This window comes from Ceratotherium simum, chromosome 13 (genome assembly GCF_057802395.1).
Source record: "Ceratotherium simum simum isolate JZ-2026a chromosome 13, ASM5780239v1, whole genome shotgun sequence".
Classification (NCBI taxonomy): domain Eukaryota; kingdom Metazoa; phylum Chordata; class Mammalia; order Perissodactyla; family Rhinocerotidae; genus Ceratotherium; species Ceratotherium simum.
Window position 1 is genome coordinate 52,642,674 of NC_141912.1, and position 23,962 is coordinate 52,666,635.

Consider the following 23,962-nt stretch of genomic DNA (forward strand, 5'->3'; position numbering starts at 1 on the left):
ATAAACAGTAGTGATCCTTGAGAACAACTATGGATTTTCAAAAGCACAGTTCAAGCATTTGTTAAGTATCTATTTTGTCTGGGGACATGGACTGTTTAAAAAACTGAACTGACAAACTCGACCACAGAGAAGCCCTGTAAAATAACAGTCAATTCAGTTCTAGTAAAAGAGCCTCATAAAACTAGCTTTAAAAAACACCTAATGTTTTACGTATTTAAGAACTTGAAGTAAGAGGCCTTTTTCAGTTGGTTTTTTAGCTGTGTACATAACATTTTGCAGAAGATCGGCCATTTTTGCTAATCAGTAGCCGAGTCAGCCAAATTCGGTGTATGTCATTAGTATTACTGTCAATAAAGCATCATAAAACAGCTTGATTTTTCCAATCCCATGTGAAGGCACACAGTGAGCAGTTAGAAAAATATTTTGACTTGCTCACAGAGAAATTTCATACGAATTTCACAGGACACGAATGAGAAACCCCAGAGGGTCCTCCTGCTGCACTTTTTCAGCCCGGTCACCATACCCGGAATACATGAGTGGCGCATGACCTGAGAGATTCTATTTAGAATCAACCTACTCCTACTTGGGTCTTAAAAATCCTCACGATGACAGGTGCCCACTCTCCGAGAATTAAGTCACAGGGAAAGGAAAACTTGATCAGCCAAACGTCAGGCAGGCACTAGGATAAGCTATCCAAGGTCTAATAGGATGGAACGGCATTAACTCGGGCCTCGCTTGTTCCAGCATCAAACAAATCTCACATCCTTATAGACTGTAACGCCTCACTAATGAGTTAAGAGGATTTCCCTACGAAACCAATAATACTCTTCCTTTAGAGAGTCCCTGGCTTCAGGACGGTAACATCTTTACAAACAGAAAATACAATAATGATAATAATCCCAACAGTAACTAACATCAAACACTTAGTGTGCGCTAAGCATCATAACCACGCACTTCACGTGCACTATTTAATCTTCTCAGTAGCCCTGTAAAGGGTTATTTTTCCCACTTTGCAGAGGAGGAAATGGAAGCTCACTCACTAGAACACAGCACACAATCACTGAGCCTGTCGTTGGTTTACGGGATTCAAACCCTGGCTGCCTGGCCCCACAACCTGAGCTCTTAACTGCCTCTCGTAGTGAAATTACACCAAGTTTAACTTCGTCTGCTGGGAAAATATGCAAGTGCATCAAACTAGCAACTTACCAATACCTGTAACCATCTACTGGGCCCTAAGTAATAATCTAAGGTTTTGTAAGGAATAGTCTATGCCCAAGGCAACCTAACACCAAGCCAATGGTAACAACTGGTTACAATGCTTATGTAGCACTGGCTCAATGTGGTTTTCCTTCCCCACTCAGATGAATCACCAGAAAGAGTCTGGTGTCCTGCAGACAGCATAAATTAGGTCATATTAATTCTTAGGTAGCAGGCCTGATTAGCAAGGACATAAAAGCAAGTAACAGTGATAATGTCATTTCAGGGAGGCTATGACTGAAAAAAATCTCAAGTGGAAACTTCCGGTTTGAGCGTTCTGGAGGATAACACGATACGGAACGAAACATGTGTCCACCATGTTCCACACTGATTGGTTTCTAGAGCCAGGATGAGTAATGAGTTTTTCCCATATCCCTTCAAAATATGGATACACAGCATATAATACAACAGTTATAGATCTATCTCTAGATATTAATTATGTAAATTTATGTAATTAAATACACATTTAAAAAACATGGATATATAGCGTTAAAAGATTTAAAAAAACGGGCCTAATGGCAATGAGTTTGGGATAACTACCTAGTTTTAGATCAAGACAAAAAGCTGAGGAATGAGCTATCATTAAAAAAAAAAAAAAAAAAAAATCAGAATTTCTCCATCTCCAAAGAGCAGCAAAAAGAAGGAACAGTACTAGCTTGGGGTTTGACACAAGGAAGAACTTTCAAGAGGTGTGCAAACACGAGAAAAGGCCTGTGGAGTACTGCATACACCTCTCTCCAATGCTGGGAGTACGGATTAACCTGAGGCCAAGGACTTTTTTTGAACACTGATAACCCTATTCCACAAAGACCGAAAAAAGGCAGAAAAGCACTGTGTTAAAGGTCACTAGTCTCCTGACTTTCTAATGTGAGAATCCTATCCCACCGTTAAGTTCTTTCGGGAAGGTCAGTTCACAGCTCCTCCTCCAAAGTGCCATTTGTTTCACACTGGATTTACCACCGACCGACTTCTCATGCATTTAGATGTCCTACCCAAGAACAAAATTTATGGAAAGATACAGCAAAGAATCATTTGGGTATTACTCTTCAAACTAAAACTACAAACTCTAGGCTAAGATACCCATTACTGTGTCATAAGCCAAATGTATGATACTTATATCCAAATGCTGTTTTTTTTTAAAAAAGTGTCCATATCTTATCACTTATAGGAATTTATGAAGATTATGAGCCATCTGTACATATTTATGTGTGCCAACTATTTATAAGTACTCTTTTGGATGAAGCAGACCTGAAAGAGGCTGTAATTGCCCAATATAACTGGAATCACATATCCATAGCAAGTCAATACCACAGTAGCATCCAGCAAAAGAGAGGGAGAGCCACAGGGGTGAGGGCTGTGGGGAAGAGGGAGAGATCTGGGAGAGATCTGGGACCGGACATCAAGAGAGGCTTCCGCCGAGGAGTGGGGCTTGAACTGACACTTAAAAGATTAGCAGGCGTGGGTAGGCCAAGGAATGCAGGAAGGGTATTCTAAGTGAAGGGAAGCGTCATCCAGCGAGTTGAGGGGGCGAGTGAGCTGCCATATCCTGGGAAGAACTGAGATACTGGGCGGGCCTGAGGACTGTTTCAAATTCTACCTCAATAAGCAACCATGTAACTGGCAACTGATAATGCTCTGCCTTCACTAGAAAACCAAGTCAGCAGTGACTTAAAGCACATTAAAACAAGTGAATGCTGCTAAATATTTGTTAAATGAACTGATTCTGAGCAGGGGATCAGGGAAGCTGTCCCACAAGTGGCATTTGACCAGGTTATTAAGGATTTTACTAGGCAGAAGGCCTACGAGGCAGAATGTTGACGGGTATTTCAAGCTGAAGGCACAGCATGAAAAGAGGCATGAAAGGATACAGTGGGCAGAAGGAGCAGGGTACCAGAGCCGGCTGGTCACCTCTTTAGCCCGTGGATGCTCTCTCTCAAGTACCTCAGAAATACCTGCATCTTCCCATCTACACCACCACCCCAGACCAGGGCACCGTTTTCTTTCACGTGGACTCCCAGCTGGCTTTCAGGCATCCTCTCCTGCCCCCTCCTATCCATCTCCACACTGCACCAGAGTCTTCTTTTCAAACCACCAAACTGATCAGGCCACTGCCACCTGAAGCCTTTCAACTGTGTCCCCTTGTTCTGTGGATTCTGTGGATACAGTCCCGCATGGTCTAGAACCCCCTTCACACACTGGCTCACACCTGCTTCCCCAGCCCAACTTCTGCCCCCCAACCATACCGCTTCCTTCCACCCTCTCCACTGTGCCCTTTACTCAGGCAGATCCTATGCAGGAAAAGCTCCCTTCCCCACCTGCCCCACTTCCCACTTATTTACGCTGTAAACTCTGCTGAAAGATGTTTACTCCAGAGAAGTCTTCCCTGACTCCTCCCCCAAAGCCCCAGGCCAGGTGAGGTCCCCCTGTTTACACTCTAATCACACCCCAAATACAAATTAACATTTGGTTACTACCTAAGTCTTCGAGGGCAAGGGCTGTGTCTGCCTGGTTCACCATGTACCATCAGCTCAGGCTTGGCACACAGGGAGTAGCCATTACGTATCTGAGGAATAAGTGGTATGCTGGGTCATGAGGCTGGAAAGCAGACTGGGGACAAAATGGGGAAGAACTTGAAAGCCATTAAGTCCTTTGACCTTTATTCTGTAGACAGTCAGGAGAAGACAGCTGGGCGCTGTGTAGGCTTTGCTGTCCACACCACTTTGCTGTTCATCACTGCTCTTGGCACCAACCAGAATGGCTGACTTAGCTTTACCAACCTTCATCACAGGAAGCAGAAGGAAACTCAAGGTCTGCTTCCCACCAGCCTGCTCCCAACTGAGTGAGACGCCCTCGGAGCAGCAGCAGCGCATCACTACCCAGCAGGGCGAGATCACAGAGCCTCCCGCCTCACCTGCCGTAGACAATGGGTCTGTCCACCTGCTCACTGCAGCAGGCAGGCACGGGGTACCCCGATCCACGAACAGAAGAGATTACCCCCAATCAAGATGGGCTCATGTTTCCACATGTTTTCTCTAATCTGGACCCCAAATTTACCCCATTTTGAAATAGGATATCCTTTCCCCTCTTAAAGCAAGTTACTACCCGCCGTCTCCTCCGCCCCATACCCCCACTGGTAGTCAATTTGCTCCCGGTGATTTCCATCACCAGATCCAGACCTTTGACATCCCACCCTCCCAGGTCTGGCCCTGGGGGCGTTTCCCTGCTCAAACTGGACCTCACAGGCAGTCATTCCACAAATACTCTTGATGTCACATCCACCCCCATGGAGCCTTAATCCTAGGTAAATCTAACTGGCTGAACTGTTTTGCTGAGAGTCAGGCTGTCAATACGAATTCCTTAAAACTCCCTCTTCTTAAAATGTCATGTCACTTTTTACATGCCACAACGAGGATGAACCTTGAAAACATTATGCTAAGTGAAAGAAGCCAGAAACAAAACGTTATGTATCACATGATCTATTTATATGAAATATGCAGAATAGACATATCCATAAAGATAGAAAGATGAGTGGTTGCCCAGAGGCTGTGGGGGAAGGGAGAACCAGAGTGTGACTGCTAATGGGCACAGGGTCTCCTTTGAAGGTGACGAAAATGTTTTGTAATTAGACAGAGGTGACTGGAGCACAACATTGTGGACAAACTAAATGCCACAGAATTACCACTTTGGTTAACTTTATGTGACTTTCACTTCAAAAAAAAAATTCAAATACTTGAAAAGAAAGTCACTCTTCTCCCTCCCGATTCATAGGGTGGCTTTCCATCCTGCTACTTGCACTCCAGATCCTTCCTACCCCTTTCAAGAATTTATTCACTCCCTTTTCCCCTTTTATCTTCAATTTCCTCTCTTCATAGCATCCTTTTTTTCTGTTGACTAATCTGTTCAAGTCTCCCCAACCTAAAAATCCATCCCTTAACCCTGTTTTCCCCTCAAATCTCATCCAGAACCATCTCAAGATCTCACAAAAAGCAGCCAATATCAGCAGTCTTCACTTTCTCATCTCCAATATTCCCTCCAGCTCCATTCCTGTCTATAGGGCAGTCTACAGATAGCGAAACTTACCTGCCACAACTTTCAAAATCGATAGATAAAATATACAAAATTCTTGTAAAAATGAATGGATGAGCCCGCAAGAAACTCTGAGGTCAAGAATGAAGACAGGCACGAGTCCTTAAAAAGAAGCTGCCAGATACCCTTGCAGTTGCACTGTCCAATAAGAGAGACATGAGCCACATGTGGCTACTTCGATGTAAATTAATTAAAGTTAAACTAAAAGTTCAGTTTCCAAGTTGCACTAGCCACATTCCAAGTGCTCAGTAACTACCTGTAGCCAGTGACTATTATATTGGACAGTGCAAAATATATCCCAGTATCTAGAAAGAAAAATCTCAGTATCTAGAAAGAGAGCGTCTCAATGTATTCTGGCACCTGATTCAGATATCACAGAACCTGAGGTTATAAACATCTTGAAAGAATTCCCCAAAGTAAAATAAAGGGAAGGCAGATGCAACGTTTACTAGTCTCCAACGCAGAGCTCTACATGATTAGACATTATAAAGGCCAGAGGCACCTTTTTGTAACACATCAAGCTATAAGAGCTAAATGGTTACTCAGAACAAGGTGGAGATGTGGGACGTGATGCAGCAGATTTTTATTAAAGCAAAAGCATTGTCCAAAATCAACAGAAAAAAAAAGTCAAGTAGTATCTATCAAACAGAAATGAACTAGCTATTTCTTTTTTTTTTTTTTATAATTTTATTTATTTATTTTATCCCCCCAAGCCCTAGTAGATAGTTGTATGTCATAGCTGCACATCCTTCTAGTTGCTGTATGTGGGACGCGGCCTCAGCATGGCCAGGGAAGCGGTGCGTCGGTGCGTGCCCAGGATCCGAACCCGGGTCGCCAGCAGCAGAGCGCGCGCACTTAACCGCTAAGCCACGGGGCCGGCCCTGAACTAGCTATTTCTAAAACTATTCCAAAAGACAGCCAATCTAAAGGCCCAAATATTATAAAGTACAGATAGCAAAGAGAACGGGATAAAGAATAAAATAATCTGAACATCTAAAAAGCTACTGATGCTACACTGAGACCTTAATCTCTTAATTTACTCCTTTTTCTGCTTTGGATTTTTATTCTAAAAACTGACCACTACAGTCCTCCAACAGAGCATCCATGTAAGCAACCAGTGCTGTCAGAGGATGTGAATTTACTTTTAAAGATTATCCTACCTAAGTAGGGTACCCTACAGATACCCATCTTATTAAATACCCTTTATTTGATAAGGTGACCAAAACCAGTCCACCTGATGAAGTTCAAATATAAAGGTGACACTCAGAGATCCTGTGGCAAGAATCAAGAAATTTACTCAGGCAGGAGGAAACAGGAAGCAACAGCTGCTGAAATAAGAAGGAAAAAAAAATGATGTTTTCACAGCTAAGTAGAAGCTTATACTTATTCAAAAATAAAATAAATAGGATCTGGTTGGAATGAGGGGTTCTCAAAGTGTAGCCCAGACACCTTTGAGGGTCCCTGGGCCCTTTTCAGGGGTTCTGTAAAATCAAAACAATATTCGTAACACTACTAAGAGATTACTCTCTCAATCTCATCTCCTCATCGTTGTCAAGTGTCCCAGAGGCTACATGATATTCGATATCTGAGAAGATTAAATGCAGAAGCAGATAAGAGGACCCAGCTGGCTTTCATTAAGCCAGATACATAATACATTGACAAAAATGCCAAACAATGCCTGTTTTCACTAGTTTTCTTTCGTCTTGGAAAATACATTTTTCATGAAAATATCGGTTACGTTATCATGTAACAGGCTAATTATTTTTAGATGTATTACTAATTATTTAAAATTTTATTGAAAAACAATTGAAAATTTCTAAGACAGTAAATACCAATAGATATAATCCACATAAACAAAAGCTCTCTGAGGTTCTCAATAATTTTTAAAAGTGTAGTTCCTAACACCAAAAAGTCTGAGAGCTGTTGTATTAAAAACTGTGCACAGAACTTTTTTCCACTCTATAAGGTTTTATTTCTAAAAAGACATTATAAATTTAGCTTCTCAACTTAAAGGCAAATATTCCAAATGTACCTCAAAAAGAATGTGTCTTTATACTTGACTTTAGGAGTTAAATTTATTGGAGTATACAGAGTTTAAACACAGAACACTTAAATACTTGAAGTTTGTTCAAATATAGTCATTTTAAAAGCAAGCTAACAATAATGAATAAAACTGATAATAAATATAATTTAAAGTACTCAAATAATTAAGTTCTTACCAGTTCCCCACTAACTCATCATGTGATATGAAGTATGGTCCTAGGAGAAACTCGACACCGATCCAACAGGTTGAGCTGATTTTCACATTACTACGTGGGCATGAAAACTGAAAGCTTCTTTAGCCAAAGCACGATACTAACTCCCCTTCCAAATGAGGATACTCCCCGTGGAAACTCTTATTCACCAAAAACTAAAAGTTTAAGTCATAAATAATGAGAGATCCAAGTTTCCTGAGGCTGAATCACATTAGGTAGTTCTGCAAACAGAAGGTCTTCACTCATCAACCACCACACAGGTGCTGGAGCGTTATACACTGAGAGAGAGAGAACGCTGGCTCAGAATTAGAATCAAGAATTCATTTGCCTGACTTCACCTTGCCACAATAAAACACATTTTAAAAACCACACTTTCCATTTGCCTGCCCATTGCTTCAGTTGTACAGTTTTCACCAAGTCCTAGTTTCGCTGACTCATTTTGCTCATCACTTCAAGTTAGCATCAGGTAGGTTTTCCAAAACTTCTAGACACGGCCTCCTCAGATGGAGAGCCCTCCTCCCCTACAGGCTGCAGCGGGGCCCTACCCACTCCCAGCACCAGGGGCTGGCCCCGGCTCACCTCCCTTCTTCCTCTACATGCGGTGTCAGCTGCAGGGATGGCCCTGCTGTCGTTCAGGAATATAACTACCGGAAGGAAAGCAGAGTCTCCGCTGAAGGAAGAAAAACAGGTCAGCAGAGAGAGACAGAGAGAATGAATATGAATAAAAGAGGGAGAAAATTACACAACACTCCCTCCTCTTCCAAAACAAGCCCCTAAGAGAGGCATTTCACCTCTCCAAGCATGACTTTCATGGTGTAGAAGCGTACTCCTCTGAAAGAGAGCAGTGTCACTGGCAGAACAAATCCTGTGTGAAGCTTAACACTTACTTGCTATGAGGGAACGTTACATCCTCCATCTGTCATGAAGAAACTCAGGGCTGTTAAACCAGAGCTCAGAGCTTCACCTTCAGGTCACGGCCACAGAGCAGATGTCTGCAGGTTTCTCTCTACAAAATGTTTTCTCTATTTGCCTTCTTAGTTTGGAAGACAGTACAGAAAAACGCCTGTAAGCCAAGGAGACTGTCTCATTTGGAAAACAACTAGATTTCAAGAAGGAAAAAAAAAATCACAACTGTGTTTACAGTGGACAGGACAGCTGAAATGTTAACAATGGGCCCTGAAGTACCAGACTAACACCTTCTCCTCCCTCTTCTCCTCCTCAGTGTGGCTTACTCGTGTCGCACTGGGATGTTCTGGGGGCTTTGTCTTACAGAGACATTGATTAATGTAAATGCAAGCCCACAATTCAGCACACATAAATCTGATTTTAATCAAATCAAAGGGCAAAGAGAAGAAAGAACAGAAAGTTTAGTGGGTCAGCTTAGAAGGAAAGGGATATCTTCTTTCAACCTTATTTCCTTTTCTGGAGAAGAAAATACAAGTAACTCATGATTGAAGTTAAAGCGGTTTTCATGTGTGGCTTATGGAAGTCATTATTTACTAGTCATACCTCATATCTTTATAGGCTTCAAAATTTTTTAAATTATATTCAGTACAGTCTTCATCGAAAAATCTTTCCTTTCCCTTGTAAGCTTAAATTACGTGGTGCAAATACCACCAAGCAGAAGGACAGTGATCAGAGACAAAACAGCATCAACAGACACGTGGGAAGGCAATGTGGAGCCACAGAAAAATCTCCCTCATGTCAATACATTCTACACAGTTGCTCTGAAATGGTTTCTCTCCCATTTCTCAGGAAATAGGCTGCAATTTCAATCGTTACAACCAAGTTCATTACGAAGAACAAAGGAATTCAGAAACCAAGAACTTTCAGGATGTGACCATGTCTAAAATAACTGTATGTCTAGTTCAACAGCAAGTTGATATTTTTAAAAAACAGATGTGGAAATGTTATAGCAAGTACCATTCATTTCCCTTTTTCCAGCACAAGCCAAGTTTTGTTTAGAGCTCCATCCTCCCCGACTCAGTGGGTGAGATCTGACAGTGTCAGACACAGAGGGGAGAAGCATGTGACCCTGAGTGACTGGCTGGGTGACAAAGAGACCAACCAGAGCCAGAGAGGCTTCTGGGAAGATGACCTGCAGCACAGGGTAAAATATGCAGGGAAGGGTCAGAGAAGTATGTTATTTTTATTTAGTTTTTAAAACCTTATTTATTTAGTTTTAACTTATGTTTATTTACTAAAAAACAAGGGTTCACAGAATTCAAATGGCAGCAAAAATACATAAAACACTAGGAAAAATGTAATTTTAAGGAACACGACATACTGGATTTTTAAAAAGGGTTGCTGAGTCTCCTCCCTGGAGAAATTTAAAGAGAGAGTATAGATAAATCATGACCCATGGCAGCCAACCCTGCATCCCGAATCCCACCCTCAGGACCAGTTTCCATCTGCTCTCTCTCCACCTCTGTACATGTGCTGCTCCTGAACCACACACTCAACAAGCCAAAAACCGAACTCATCACCCGCCCCTCACAACCTTCTCTTCCTTCTGACTCCCTTACTTCTGCTGTAGCCACACAACCTTCCCAGGAATCCAGCCCTGAAGGCACGCTTGGTCTCTGCCCTGCACTGGATACCAGGCCACTCAGGGTTTCAGGTCCTGTCACGGGCTCTGCAATTTCAGCCATCCATCCCCTTACCACCACCCCCCCACCCCTCTCCTGTCTCATTCTCATCACCTCTTTCCAGAACTTTCTTCTATGAACTCCTTGGCCTCCAGAACCTCCTCCTATCCAAATCATCAAATACAGGAATCTGTCACTTTGATCTGTTAAAGCACAGCTCTCATTCACTCAGCAAACAAGCACCGACCACGGTATTAGGTTTCTATGGCTGCTGTAACAAATCACCACAAATTTAGTGGCTTAAAACAACCCAAATTTATCTTCGAGTTCAGGAGATCAGAAGTCCAAAACGGTCTCCTAGAACTAAAATCAAGGTGTCAGCAGAGCTGCGTTCCTTTTTGGAGGCTCTATGGGGGCATCATTTTCCTTGCCTTTTCCAGCTTCTAGAGGCTGCCTGCATGTCTTGGTTCATGGTCCCTTCCTCCATCTTCAAAGCCAGCAGCACGGGGCCAAGTCTCCTAACATCACCATCTTTCTAGTTCTCTTCAGCCTCCCTCTTCCACATTTAAGGACGCTTGTGATCACACTGAGCCCACCTGAATAATCTAGGATATTCTCCCTATTTTACTCAGCTGATTAGCAACCTTAATCCATCTGCACCCTTTAGTCCCCTTTGCCTGTACCCTAGCATATTTACAGGTGTTGCGGATGAGGTCATGGACATCTTCATGGGGGCCATGTTCTGCTGACCACAACCACTGGATACGAGGCACTGGGACAGTAAAAGTTAAACAAAATGCAGACTTTGCTGTCAGATCATGCTAGTCCTTTGATACCAAAAGTTAATTGGCTCCCCACTGCTTAAAGAATTAAGTCTAAACCACTGAATCTTATACCAAAGCCTTCCACGATTTCAAAACCCTTCTGCAGCATCATCATCTACTTCCTAGAAGTACCCCAGTATTGTACTCACACTGCAGAACTCGGAGCACCACACACACCTGGGCTTCTCCTCCACACCACTCTCATAGAATTTGCTCTACCTGGCAGGCCCTCTACACTCTCCTGCCCAAATTATACTCATCTTTTTTCTGGTGAGGAAGAGTGGCCCTGAGCTAACACCTGTTGCCAATCTTCCTCTTTTTGCTTGAGGAAGAGTGGCCCTGAGCTAACATCTGTGCCCACCTTCCTCTTTATGCTGTACGTGGGTTGCCACCACAGCATGGCTTGATGAGTGCTGCAGGTCTGTGCCCCAGATCCAAACCTGCAAACCCGGGCCGCTGAAGTGGAACGTGTCAAATTTAACCACTACACCACCGGGTCGGCCTCAGTATACTCGCCTTTTAAGGTCCAGCTCAAACGCCGCCTACCCCCTCCCCCACCCCACTTTCTCCGAATGCCCACAACGCCCTGTTCCCCTAATTGGCACACTCAGCAGTGACATAAAGGGAAGAGTTCAGGCAGAGAAACAGTTTCTGGTGCTGCTCTACAGTTAGCTGTGCGACCCTACACACTCCATTTAACCTCTCAACCTTGGTTTCATCATCCGTCAAGTGAAAAGGCATTGTTAAAATTATTTTAATATTTTAAATTTTAATAAATTTAATTAAAATTATTTCTAAATTCTTTCCCAGTCCTTAAGCCCTATGAAAGTGAAAGGATTTGTATCCACTTCTCTCGACCTCCAAAGCCACTATCTAGTCAAGGCCACCATCATGTCAACTGGATTAATGCAGTCCCTCCTAATGGACCTTCCCTGCCTCCAGTCTTGTACTGCTCCTCACCCCCAAAAAGCATCTTTCTAGCTTACTCACCTCCTCAAAACCAGGTAAGGGCTCTTAGGAAAACGTCCAAACTCCTCAATGGGCCCAGACAGTCAGGCCTCCTCCTCCGATTTTCCTCACTGACTTTCTGTCAGTTCCTCGCACGCTCCTCCATCCCCCAGCTACCTGACCCCCCACCTCAGAGCCTTCGCCTGAATGCCTATTTCCTCTTTCCACCAGGCAGATTCCTGCTTATTCTCCAGCAACCTTTCCTGATCCTTCCGGTCTGATTTACGTGTCCTTCCTGCTTGCTCTCATGGCACCCTACCCTATGTTCTCATAGTCCTCATCACTGTGGTATTCATATCTGTTCATTTGTCACTGTCCTCCACCAGACTCTAAGTTCCACGTGGGCGGGACTGTCAATCTCACCCACCACCTGTGGTACAGACTGGTGGCTGTTACCCAATTCTGCATAGAGTTGCAAGACTTTTAGCTGCCCACGGCTACCCAGAATCAAGACGAAATTTTCCAGCCTCTCTTGTAGATTCATGTGGCCACAAGTTTAAGTTCTGGCTAAGGAGACATAAGCAAAATTGTCTACAGGCAGTTTCCGGGAACTTCCTCTAAGAGAAAGCATGCATGACCCCTCTGTCCCTTCTACTTTCTTGGTCTCTTCCTCCATCCTGCTGCCTGGAAGATGGGGCCACACTCAGCCTAATGCACAGTGAGCTAGCAGGAGTCTATGGTTGGTCGTATCAGTCCTGCACCCCTATCCCCCCACCAGCCTTTTATGGGAGATACAAACTTCTACCTTGTTTCGAGATCCCATGATTGGAGCCACTATTATTTTGGGATCTCTGTCACCTGCAGTCAAACCTAACTGCAACATACATGGCCATATCCACAGTACCAATAATTATCTATCGACTCAAGTACATACCTCACCTCTACTACCAGATGACAATCTCTTTGCCAGTAGGCGTCCTTAGCAGAGAGAAGCACACAGATATTCTCAATGGTGAGCGTGATGATCAATGAATGAATGACCATGTGGCTACTGACACAGATAGGCTCTGTCCAATCTCTACGGTCTACTGTAACTTTGGCACAATGTTGTGGTCAACCAAGTAAGGTTAAAAAAGAGTGGCAGTATCCACTGTTATTTGATGATGGGACAGCTGGGTGCCTTGACACCAGAGTTCACTCTATTCCTTCCTCGGGCACAGTGCCCCCAGTGTGGTCTATCACTGGCACAGTCACCTGAAAGCTCTACAAGGTAATATGCAAATAAGCAAGGCCCTTTAAAATAAGAGCATGTGTCACCTCTGCTCCTGGGCAGGTGGGCTGTCTGGCAATTTGGATGGTCTGAGGGCTGTTGTTGCTCTATTCCCTCAGCCTGGAGTGGGGAACAGCAACATAAAGCAGGGGAGCCAGCCCTCCAGAGTCCCGCACCCTCCAGAGTCCTGGCCCAGGTGGACTCCTCCTCTGTAAAGTGTTATATATTCTCACCTTCACACAGCCATTAGCACAGATTACAGAATTGATTATACCTGAAAGGTACATATTTAGAGAGACATTTATGCAAATAATTGCTAGATACCTACTACATGCCAGACAGTACACAGGTACCAAGAATACAGAGATACACAAGTCAGACCCTGAGCAAACAGAAAAGGAAAGCACCAGTCATTCTCACTTTAAGAAAGAGGAAACTGAGGCACACCGACGTTAGGTATCAGAACCAAGGTTATACAAGCCAGAAGGAGTGGGAATACCTCATTCAGTCAGAAGTATCAAAGATTCTCGTGGTTGTAGGGTATGAGGGTTTGACTTCTGAAGAACAGGGCTTTTTCCGTTATTCAGTTTGCTTTACTTTCGTGTTTTTGTTTTCTGGTGGAAAATGGTGAGGAAGCCACCAAATACAGCCTGTGGGGAGTGGAGACGGGAGCAGCCAAGGCCCATTTGGGGAGACGCAGTCTGTGGTGTGTTCAGAGGGAAAAGCGCGGGCAGGAAAGGGGCAGGAAACGAAGACAGATCAGGATGGGCCTGAAGAGGGAGTGAATGAAGTTTTTAGGGTGGAGTGAAATGACCCTATTCACATGTCAGAAGACCACTGTGACAACACAGTAGGGACGGGAACACAGGGAGAAAGAAAGGAGGCAGGGAGAAACTGTAGTTATCCAGGAAGGGACTGATGTGCTGCAAAGGCTGGGCAATGGAGAGGGGGAAGGGCAACGGAGCGGGACAGAGCAGAGCCTGAATGGACAACACTTGGTGACTGACAGCTGGAGGAAGTGGGGGAGGGATGTGGTTGATGAGAGAGAAGCTGGAAGGCTTGGGCAAACTGGTGGGTGGTAGTGCTCCTGCCCACAGTGGCCAACAAGAGAGAGAGGTTTGTAGGGCATCTGGGAGAACCTAGCTGAAGAGAAGTTAAGAATCTGGAGCTCAGAAGCAAGAAATGGATCAGAAATAAATATCTGAGGGGCCGGCCCAGTGGCGCAAGTGGTTAAGTGTGCGCGCTCTGCTGCTGGCGGCCCGGATTCGGATCCCAGGTGTGCACCGATGCACCGCTTGTCAGGCCATGCTGTGGCGGCGTCCCACATAAAGCAGAGGAAGATGGGCACGGATGTTAGCCCAGGGCCAATCTTCTCAGCAAAAAGAGGAGGACTGGCGACAGATGTTAGCTCAGGGCCGATCTTCCTCACAAAAATAAATAAATAAATAAGTATCTGAGCTGGTCAATGGGGGCATGAATGGATACTTGAATCCATGGGCAAGGATATCACCCACTGAGATTGGTCTTCCAACAGTTCTTTGCAACTATTCATCTAAGTCTTGAATTTGGGGAAGCCCGATTAAATATGCCAGTCCCATTTCTCAAAAAGATGATCAACTCAAGCTTGAAGCACTGTTCCAGGGCTCAATGAAAAGCACCTACCTCACTACACACTGCGGTCACAGCCACCTTCCTTGGCGGCCACTGAGCCTACTCCAAACCTACTGCTTCTTGCAAAGTAAACAAAAGGGAGCTGCTCTGAAAACAAAGCAACCACAGTAGTCATAGCATTCTCCTAGGGACGCAGAAGTCCTGAGATGCTATCTTTAAGGGGCTCTTTGAAGAAGCTCTGACCTGTTTCACAGGGCAACCACCTTCTTGGCTGAAGCACACCTGTAGAGAAGACAATCAATGACCAAGGCAGATCACAGACATCAAGATCCCATGCACGCCTCTAACCATTCCCTTCAAGACTGGGCTTAAAGAGGCTGAGCTCTACACATATTCCTAACATCTAAATCAGACTGCAATTGCAAACAGCGGGGAGACAAACATTTAAGAGGCTTTTAAGCAATATTTTTTGCTATGGGCAGCATTTATAATTCTTATCTGATTGCAGTCTCTTAAGTGACGTGATTACTTGAATATTCAAAATAAATTATCATGTTCTCCAAGCTAATTCGTACAGAATATACGAAGGCAGTGTTATAGCCTCAATTGAAATTAAAAGAGGGTGGAGAAACATAATTAACAAAGATAAGTTATGCACCCCCCAAGAGAAAATGTCTTAAAATATTTAAATTCAAACCTGTGTAACGTAAATAAGGCATGTGACACGAAAACACATTTCTTCTAAACTTAATCTAAACATCCACATTTTGTAACTGTTCTTTGGGTGTGGGGGTGAAGGAGAAGAGGAACAAGGCAGAGTTAAAACGTGAAGGAAAAAAAACCTGCTACGATGTGGTCTTTTTAAACATACACCCAATCTACTTGTCATTTATTCATCTCTTCTATAGAATGTGTCTAAAGCCAACAGCTGTTTCATCATCTGGCCACATTCCATGTTAACGTAGAAGCCATTCTGTGAATTTCGTGATCCTCTTCTTTTAGGAATTATAGTACTCATAGCCGTCATAATGTCAGACCTAGTGACCCACACCCAGAAAGAAAATGAAGTAGTTCTAAAAGAGTCTAAGAATCCCAAGAGAACTGAACATGGTGGGAAACGTCTATTTCAGCCAGAACAAGTAGCCCATGATGAGGCCTGTCAGAGTGACCAAGCAGATGTTCTCAAAACACACAGGATTTACACCTCCACCCAAGGGAAATCAGACGATCTGGAGACAGAGGGTCCCTGGAGAATCTGGGTGCCCTTCCCTCCCAGCCACACCTCTCAGGTCTGATTACACACCTTGTAAATCAAGCCCAGGTGGAGGTGGGGCCAGGTAAGGAAACTGAAGCTGGATGCTCCCGGCCACTCACGCTAGTCTGGCCAACTGGCCACTGGGCTTCTGAACACGGATTTCTTACACCAATAATTACAGAGCTCTTGCTGTGTTTGCACTTCTGATTACACCAAGAAGAGGAGGCTTAAGTTCAGAATATCTAAAAAAGGAGTTTGAGAAGAAACAGAAGGTCACCCTTTCAAGGACTGATCATGAATGTTATTCCCCTAGCAGCTTTCTTTGTCTAAACCTTCGTTTAGCTACTGTCAAAAGCCCTATATTGGTTATCCTGTCAACCTCCCAGAATGCAAGGATGAATAAGAAACTCAACTTTGTTTCCTCTAATTCTGTATCTAGAGCTGCAAAAGGAAAGATTACTAGTTAGGTCTAACAGGCACACAGCCTAGCAGGTGGCTACAAGCAGATGGTACCCCTGCCTAGGTTTGACTCCTGGCTCTGCCATCTACTAGCTGTGGAGCCTTAAACAAGTCACTTAACCTTTCTGTGCCTTAGCCTCCTCATCTGTAAAACTGGGGTACCTACCTCATGGGGTTTGGTGAGGCCAAATGAATTAACATACATAGAGCATTTTAGCAAGGTGCCTGGTATGAGGTACAGAGCAGCTATATTCAGCACCCTCAGAACAGCCTCATTCTTTTGTAAGCTGCAAAGTATGACACTTCCCGGCTGTAATTTATTCTTCTGAAGGACCTTTACTCCACAGACATTCAATCCTTTGCTAATATAAACAATGCTTCAGTGAACATCCTACACAACAGAGGATCTTTTTACCACGCTCATCAAATTAAGTCAGTCCCCACGTAACTTTCACGTATAATATTGATGGTTTGACAACCCTCCAAAGTAGGCACAGGTATCATCACCCTCCAGTTCTACTAAAAAGTCTCAGAGGTGGAGTGACTTACCCGCCGGAGCCTACAGAGCCATAAATGGCAGAGCTGGAACCCTATCCAGGTGTGTGGCTGCTAACCTGAAAGGCACCTTCTTCAATCTGCTTCTGACAGCTTTCTGACTTAAAGAGAAAAGCATGGTAGATGGTCTTATAAATGCACCTCAGATCCACAGCAGAGATAAGTGTTCAGAAGTTTTGTAAGACATAAACTCAAGATGGGGAAGAGGGCAGATGGAGGTGTCAACAACTTTTGTAAATATTAAAGTAAGTTATTTCTTCTGCCAAAGACTGAAGCAGAGGTACCCTGAACACCATCCCTAGGGACAGACACCATACTGCCAAACTCCCAAGGAAGCAAACAACTAGTTATTGAATTCGGTATCACGATAACTATTCTTTGGGGAAGGAGAAATTCCTAACAATTATTTTGTAGCAGCATATGCTGCGCCAAGACAAAAGGGGAACAGGTACTCTGGGGTTCAGAATAACTCAGATAAAACAAAGACCCGAGTGGCCAGCTCTCCACGGTGGTTTTAATTAGGCCTGTTTAGTACGGGCTTATAAGAGATTAGTTCCGACAGGGTGAAACGGCTGACAATGGGAAAAGAAAGGGGCAAAGGCAGAACTTAATAGAGATGGACCCTGTAACCAGCATGTGCTAGCTGGCGGGGGCTAACCTAGTACAAGGATTATAGTTAGAAACTGCAGGTGTGTTTCAAGAAAACAGTTCTTCTTCTAACTAGAGAAAACATGACAGTACCAGCACTAAAAATCCTGAAAGTGCAAGAAACTATTTCCTAGATCCCACTCAGCAAGAAGGCATCAAACAGAAGATACAAAAGTCTAACTTAAGATATAAGGAGTACTAAGACATTACACACCCATTGTACTTCAAAGACAACTGGCGGGGGGAGGGGGAGAATTTAGTCTTTCCGAACACTCACCCAGTATGAATATTTTAAATCCAGGGACCACACAATTCTAAAAGTGAATGCACACAAGTCAAATAAAAATGTTCCCATGGAGGAAACATGCCAGCGAGAGCCCAGTGGGAACCAGTTTGATAATGCTAACACTTATCGGTTGAAATGGGGGTTGGAGGGGTTCTATTACAGAGACTCAAAATTAGGTCAGGTTACCTTCCTAACCAATTCACGTTGCTAGACCAGAACATCTCCAGTAGTTCTGTCGAACCTCTTGAAGAGAAAACTATAATTTCCATCACAGATTCTGACGTCTACCTTTCTAAGACCTAAATGCTCTCACTTTTCATTCTCTATTTTTGGTCAAACAGAAACCAAGGATTTGCTCTCAGCAAAAGCAAAAATGAAAAATATTGGTTCTGAAAGGGACTTGGATATCACCTGAGTTGCACCTTTCATTTTTAAAGAAAAAGAGACCAATGCCCAGAGTCGATTTCCTTATGGTCCGTGGCAAGTTAGGACAAGAAACCATGGCAGCCAGGCTCTGTACAAGGATGAGGCACCCTGCTTAACTCTGCCTTCCATCCGTTTCAAATTACTTCACTTGTAATAAAGAAATATGCATGTGCTTTACTATAATCCTGTATCACAAGGCAACCTTTACTTTAATATCTATCACGTGAGCTGACAGAAGGGCCCAGAAGGCGTGGTGCTCACCCCTGGCTCTGCCAGCAACTCGGGGCATGACGTTCAGCAACGCTGGGATTTTCCTTTTCTCACCAATGAAACTTCATTGAAAGGTGGGAAGCCTCCTGATTTCAGTCTTCTTAAAATGTGGAAAACTGCTTGCAGTGATTTTCAGATTATAAGTAATGATTATAAGCTGCATCTCTACCCAGATATGTTAAAATGTGAAAAACTGTGTCTGAAAATGGATGAAATGTGGTGGAAACATGTACTGGCAGAAGGGCAACAACAAAAAAGTAGCCGATGGAGCGTTGAAGAGAGGGAACTGGGACTGGCGGGCAAGCAATGGCTTGTCGGGAGATGTGTCTGGGCCCTTAGGATACTTCCACCTGATTACAACGCTTCCTCCCTGGAAGACCATGTTTCCTCTACCGCCCAGTCTTAAGCCTGCCCTTCCTCTTCTCGGCCCCTGAATCCAATTGGTCTCCAAGTCACATAGGTCTCATCCCAGAAACGATCGCATACAATTAGCTCTCTCCAGTCTGTGCTTATGGCTGTAGCTCCAGGTGGGGCCTCATCACTGCCCTGGCCTCCTCTCCTCCCAGGCCACCTCCACAGTCCTAGCCTCTATCCACGCCAATCCATCCTACCCACTCTGACCAGACTCACAGCCCTGGAGCACAGCATTCATAATGCACTCCTTCTAGCTCAAAAGCTTCAGTGGCACTCTGTTACCTCACACCTCAGGAGACAGAGCAGGCTACGGTTCAAGACGACCTGGGATGGAATGCCTCGTTACCTTGGGCAAGTGTCTAAACTTCTCTGAGCCTCCATTTCCTCACCTGTAAAGTGGGAATGCTCACAGTACCAACTAATACTAATTGAGATAAATCCATGTAAAGTGCTCAATGCAGGGTTTGACACATAATAATAGCTCAATTAAAGTTAGCCACTATTATTATCATCAACAACTTGCCTTTCTAACCTTTTCTTCTACTTCTGCCCTCTCTATCAGCTTCAGCCAACTGGGCTACTTGCTTTTTGCCCAATGATTCCACACTCGTTCACTCTCTAAACTCCCTCCCTCCTAAATGCCCATCCTCCTAACTCTGCATGGCAATGAGATTCCTCTATGAAATGTGAGGTTAAATTCAAATGCTGATTCAATCCTCTTTAGTTTATCCAATCATCTCTCTAGTACTGACATCCCTGGAGGCCCTCACAGACACTGCGGCTGACTTCCCCATGTCCACACAGGGCCCTCCCTGAAGTTGTAGTAGCAGCCAGGTAGGTGAGGTGAGATTTAAATCCACTTCCTCAGTTCTGAGATGAACCCCAGTTTATCAGATCTCCATTGTTTTAGTTATTGTCTCAAGTAACCAGGGCTTAAGTCAATCAGCTCAAGACCAAGGATCCTCTTTGGAAAGTGGCAGGAAGGAAGGTTCCCACAGGAATATGGTAACTGGAGGGCTCCAACTGTTCTTGGCATTCATCTTGCAAAATGAGGCTATGGACTTAACCAATATCTGAGAGGACTTCAGAGAAGCAGAGCAGAAGTTCTGCCCTCAGGATTTCCCAGGTCAGGTAGTCATTTAAGCCCATCTAAGTTGGGTTTTCTGTCTCTTGCACCAAAAGCATCCTAGCCAATTCGGCAGTGCCTGGCACTGAGATGTCTAACGTGGACAGCTCTGCCACAAAGCTTTCCCAGACACAGGTAGACAAGTACCCCCAAAACTGCTTCTGACTCCCATTTGGTCCAAGGTGTAGATTAAGGATGGGTAAAAAAGGACTAAAGTGTAAACTAATTCAGAAGCCCTTTGAAGTCAGGAACTGTGTCATTCCACTTTGTATACAACCTCTCCCCCCAACACACACACACATGACACAATGACTGACAAGTCGATGAATTAATAGAAAGAATAAATCAAGCATGGGCTAACAGGAAGGGAACAAATTTTAGCCAGATATGAAAGATGACAAGTCATTAATCTTGGATGGCTTGAAGATGGACCTTTAAACACGAGGTTAAACGTTTAAGTTGCAGAGTAACCGAGTTACATAAATGGCACATAGCCCACTGAACAAATCCCAGCAGCACAAGGACAGACAAGAAACAGGCATGTGGTAGGAGACAGAGCTATGCGAATCTGGAAAAGTCACTTGGCATCTTTCGGCCTTAGCTCTCAATTCTTTAAAAAAAAGGGAGTGGAGGATAACACCTCTCACGGGGATGTTATAAGAAGGTGCTCACATCAATAATACCTAAAACCGAATAAATACAAAGAAAGACTTATTTATGGGTAATAATGGGAAGATTATCCCGTCAGTATCAGAAGAGTTGGTAGGCACAGAGGAGGAATTCAAAATAATTACAAAATTTCTTAGGGAAGAGGAAGGATGTAAAGGAAGTAAAACCATCACTCACTCTCTCTACTATCTACTTAGGCATCCAAGTTACCCTAACGGCAGGTAAACAGCTGTGCCTTGATTTGTATAATTCACGTTGGAAATAAGACGCCCAAGGATTGATACTCACCTCTAGAAGCAGGAGGACAAGCAATAATTATGCTGAGAACAGAGGAGGAGGTAGTGAAAAAAAGATCCTTGCAAACATCAAACATCCAAAAATTAAGGTCTCTAACCAAAAACAAAAAACCACCAAACCTCTGTTAATCCCCGGGAATGAGATAATTTACCTCATTTTCAAAAGTGACTTCATAGGGATACTGGAATTAGTGTCTACGAAAACCTAGTTGTGATTTGAATACTTTCCCAGTAATTTGAGATTCTCTAGCTTTGCTCTTGGCCACGTCCCCTAAACCTCACTTCCCCTTCCTCAAGAAGAAAAATAAGGGAAGAGGGAAACATTTATCAAACCACTATTTGGCAGACCCCATGCTGGGCTCTTTCATTTTTATCATCTCTTGAAATCCATACAGCAATTCTGTAACATGAAACCCCCATTTACAGACAAGGAAATTGAGTCAAAGGAGTGAGGTCAGCGTCTGAAGTTATGAGTTACTTTTCTGGAAAAATCTGAATCAAATTTTAATATGCTTTCTACTTTCACTTTTCAGCAAAGTTCTATATTCCGCAAAATTAGCCATCTGTACCCATCAATAACATTTTCTCTTTTGTCTTCAGTTAGAAATGGAAGAGGAAAGAAAATGCAAAAACAGAAACAGTACAGAAAAAGGTTCTGGCAATGAGAATCTATAATCTGGAGTATGAATCTAAAAGCGACAAGAGTGACTTTTCTCTTTCAAGTGCTTTGCTTTCCTGGGAAATCTCAGGCAGCGTCTGAGCTGACTAAAAAAGGGATCCACTTGTCCCCTAACGCAAATGGAAAGTTCAAGTGTTCGGCCACCGCCATCCAATGCAAAACCAACCGGCTGTGTCTGTTTCTGTAGATTCTGCACCAAACGCTGTTGGCTGAGATATGCAAGCAAAACAAGTGCAAACCAACAGGTTATCTACCCAGTGGTTAGGGGAACAAGTTACAAAACCTAACTAGCAACATTAGCTCTTCAGTACAACCCTATAAAGCACTTTCTGCCACGGGTTCCGCTATTAAAGAATTAAGGCTGCTCGCTCCTCACAATTCCCCCGCCGGCACCCCTCGGTTCCCCAGCCCAGCTAATAAGTCACACACTGGATTCTTCCATACGGGACCCACCCCCAACCCCAAAGTTGGCCGAATGCGTTCTCCAAATTCGCAATCAAGAAGCCTGGAGATGAGCTTAACTGCAATCGTGAGGAAGGGAACTACGACCCTTCAAGTATAAGGACACGGAACGGTTGCAAGACACAGTTTACGAGAGCAACTCTCCTCCAGTCATGACTCCATCCCGGGGCGGGAGGGCGGCCACGCGGGGCGGGGGGCGGCGAGTCTTACTGATGTAGCAACTGCAAAAGGGCACTTTTCCTTACAACTCGCTACAGAGGAGACACTAGGGGTTCCCCGGCCCCGAGCCGCTCCCGCGCCGCGCGCCTCCCTCCCCACCCGTCCCTCCCGCGCCCGGACTCCCTAAAGGGCCGCCCAGGTCGCTCTCGAGTCCCCGCCCCCGCGCTTTCCCACCGGCCTCATCCCTCCCCAAGGACCACGGCTGCAGTTATCTGGTTTTAATAAAAACCAAAGTGGTCCGCGGCTAGCGGGCTTCCCTCCGGGGGCCCGAGGCCGAAAGAGAAAGAGAAAAGACCGGATGATCCCGGCCCGCCCGCTCCAGGAGCTCCCCGCCGGGCGAGGGCGGGCGCGCCCTGGCTCTCGGTGCCCACTCGACTCGCGCCCCCGCGGAGGCTCTCCGAACTCACCCAGGTTTTGTTCTCCCCGAGGAAAGCGCGCGCTCTCTCTCTCAGAGGGAGCTCCCTGGACCTCCCATCCGCGAGTTCACCCCGCCAGGGCGGGCGGACCTGAGCGCACAGCCCATCCGTCCCGCTTCTCGTCTGGGCACAGTGTGTGTCCCGCAGCGCTGTCAGCCTGCAAAACGGCGCGCCCGCTGCTGCCACGCGCACAGCAGGTGCGACAGCATCACGCCGGCAAGTCCCGAGGCGCCCAGCCTCGCGCCCGAGGTCCGAGGCCGGGAGGCCGGACTGGGGCCCCCCGGAGCGGGCCAGGCTCCTCCGCCACTCGGGCGCAGCTCCTCCGCGGTCCCGGGTTCGGGACCTGACGGCACTCGCAGCCCTCGCGTCCCGGCCGCGCACTCGCGCGGGTGTCATGGCCGAGCGGCGGCCCCGGGAGGAGTTTCCAGGAGCTGACGGCTTACCTCTCGGCCCCAGGGGCGGCGGCAGCAGCTTGGCGAAGCGGCGAGGCGGCGGCAGGAGCGCCGGCAGCAGCCCGGGCCGGGGAGGAGGTCGGAGGGAGGCGCCGGCAGCCAGCACCCACGGCGATGGGAAGAGGAAGGCGCCCGGTGTCTACAATCGGAACGTGGGCTGACCGTGACGCCACAATGGCGCGGCCAGCCAATCGCGGCCCGAAGGCTGAATCAAGCGCTATGATGTCATGCGGCCGCGGAGCCAATCGCGAGACAATAGAACTTTCGTGACTGTAAATTCCAGAATCCGGTGCAGCGGGGAGCCGAGTCCCGGGTTGGTCCCCCCTGGTTCACGTGTCTCTGGGCAATTTTATCCCCTTTCTTCCTAATAAGCCTGCGTGGAACGCAGAGCCTGCGCAATAGCGGCTGTGAAGTTGTGATGCCCTGAACCTCGAGCTCCCGGTGCCAGGCGTGGCCGGGCTGTGTGGGCGCGCTGGGACGGCACGAGCCCA

At 45.4% G+C, this 23,962-nt stretch overlaps 1 protein-coding gene across 1 annotated transcript in view; it reads right to left on the reverse strand.

Annotated features, from left to right (window-relative positions):
• ELOVL5 (ELOVL fatty acid elongase 5) overlaps nt 1–23,638 on the reverse strand; it is a 69,086-nt gene extending 45,448 nt beyond the window's left edge. The window contains exon 1 of the mRNA XM_087438723.1: nt 23,463–23,638. The gene's annotated coding sequence lies outside the window, so the exon portion shown is untranslated. The remainder of the gene's footprint in view (nt 1–23,462) is intronic.
• Nucleotides 23,639–23,962: the final 324 nt, after the last annotated feature.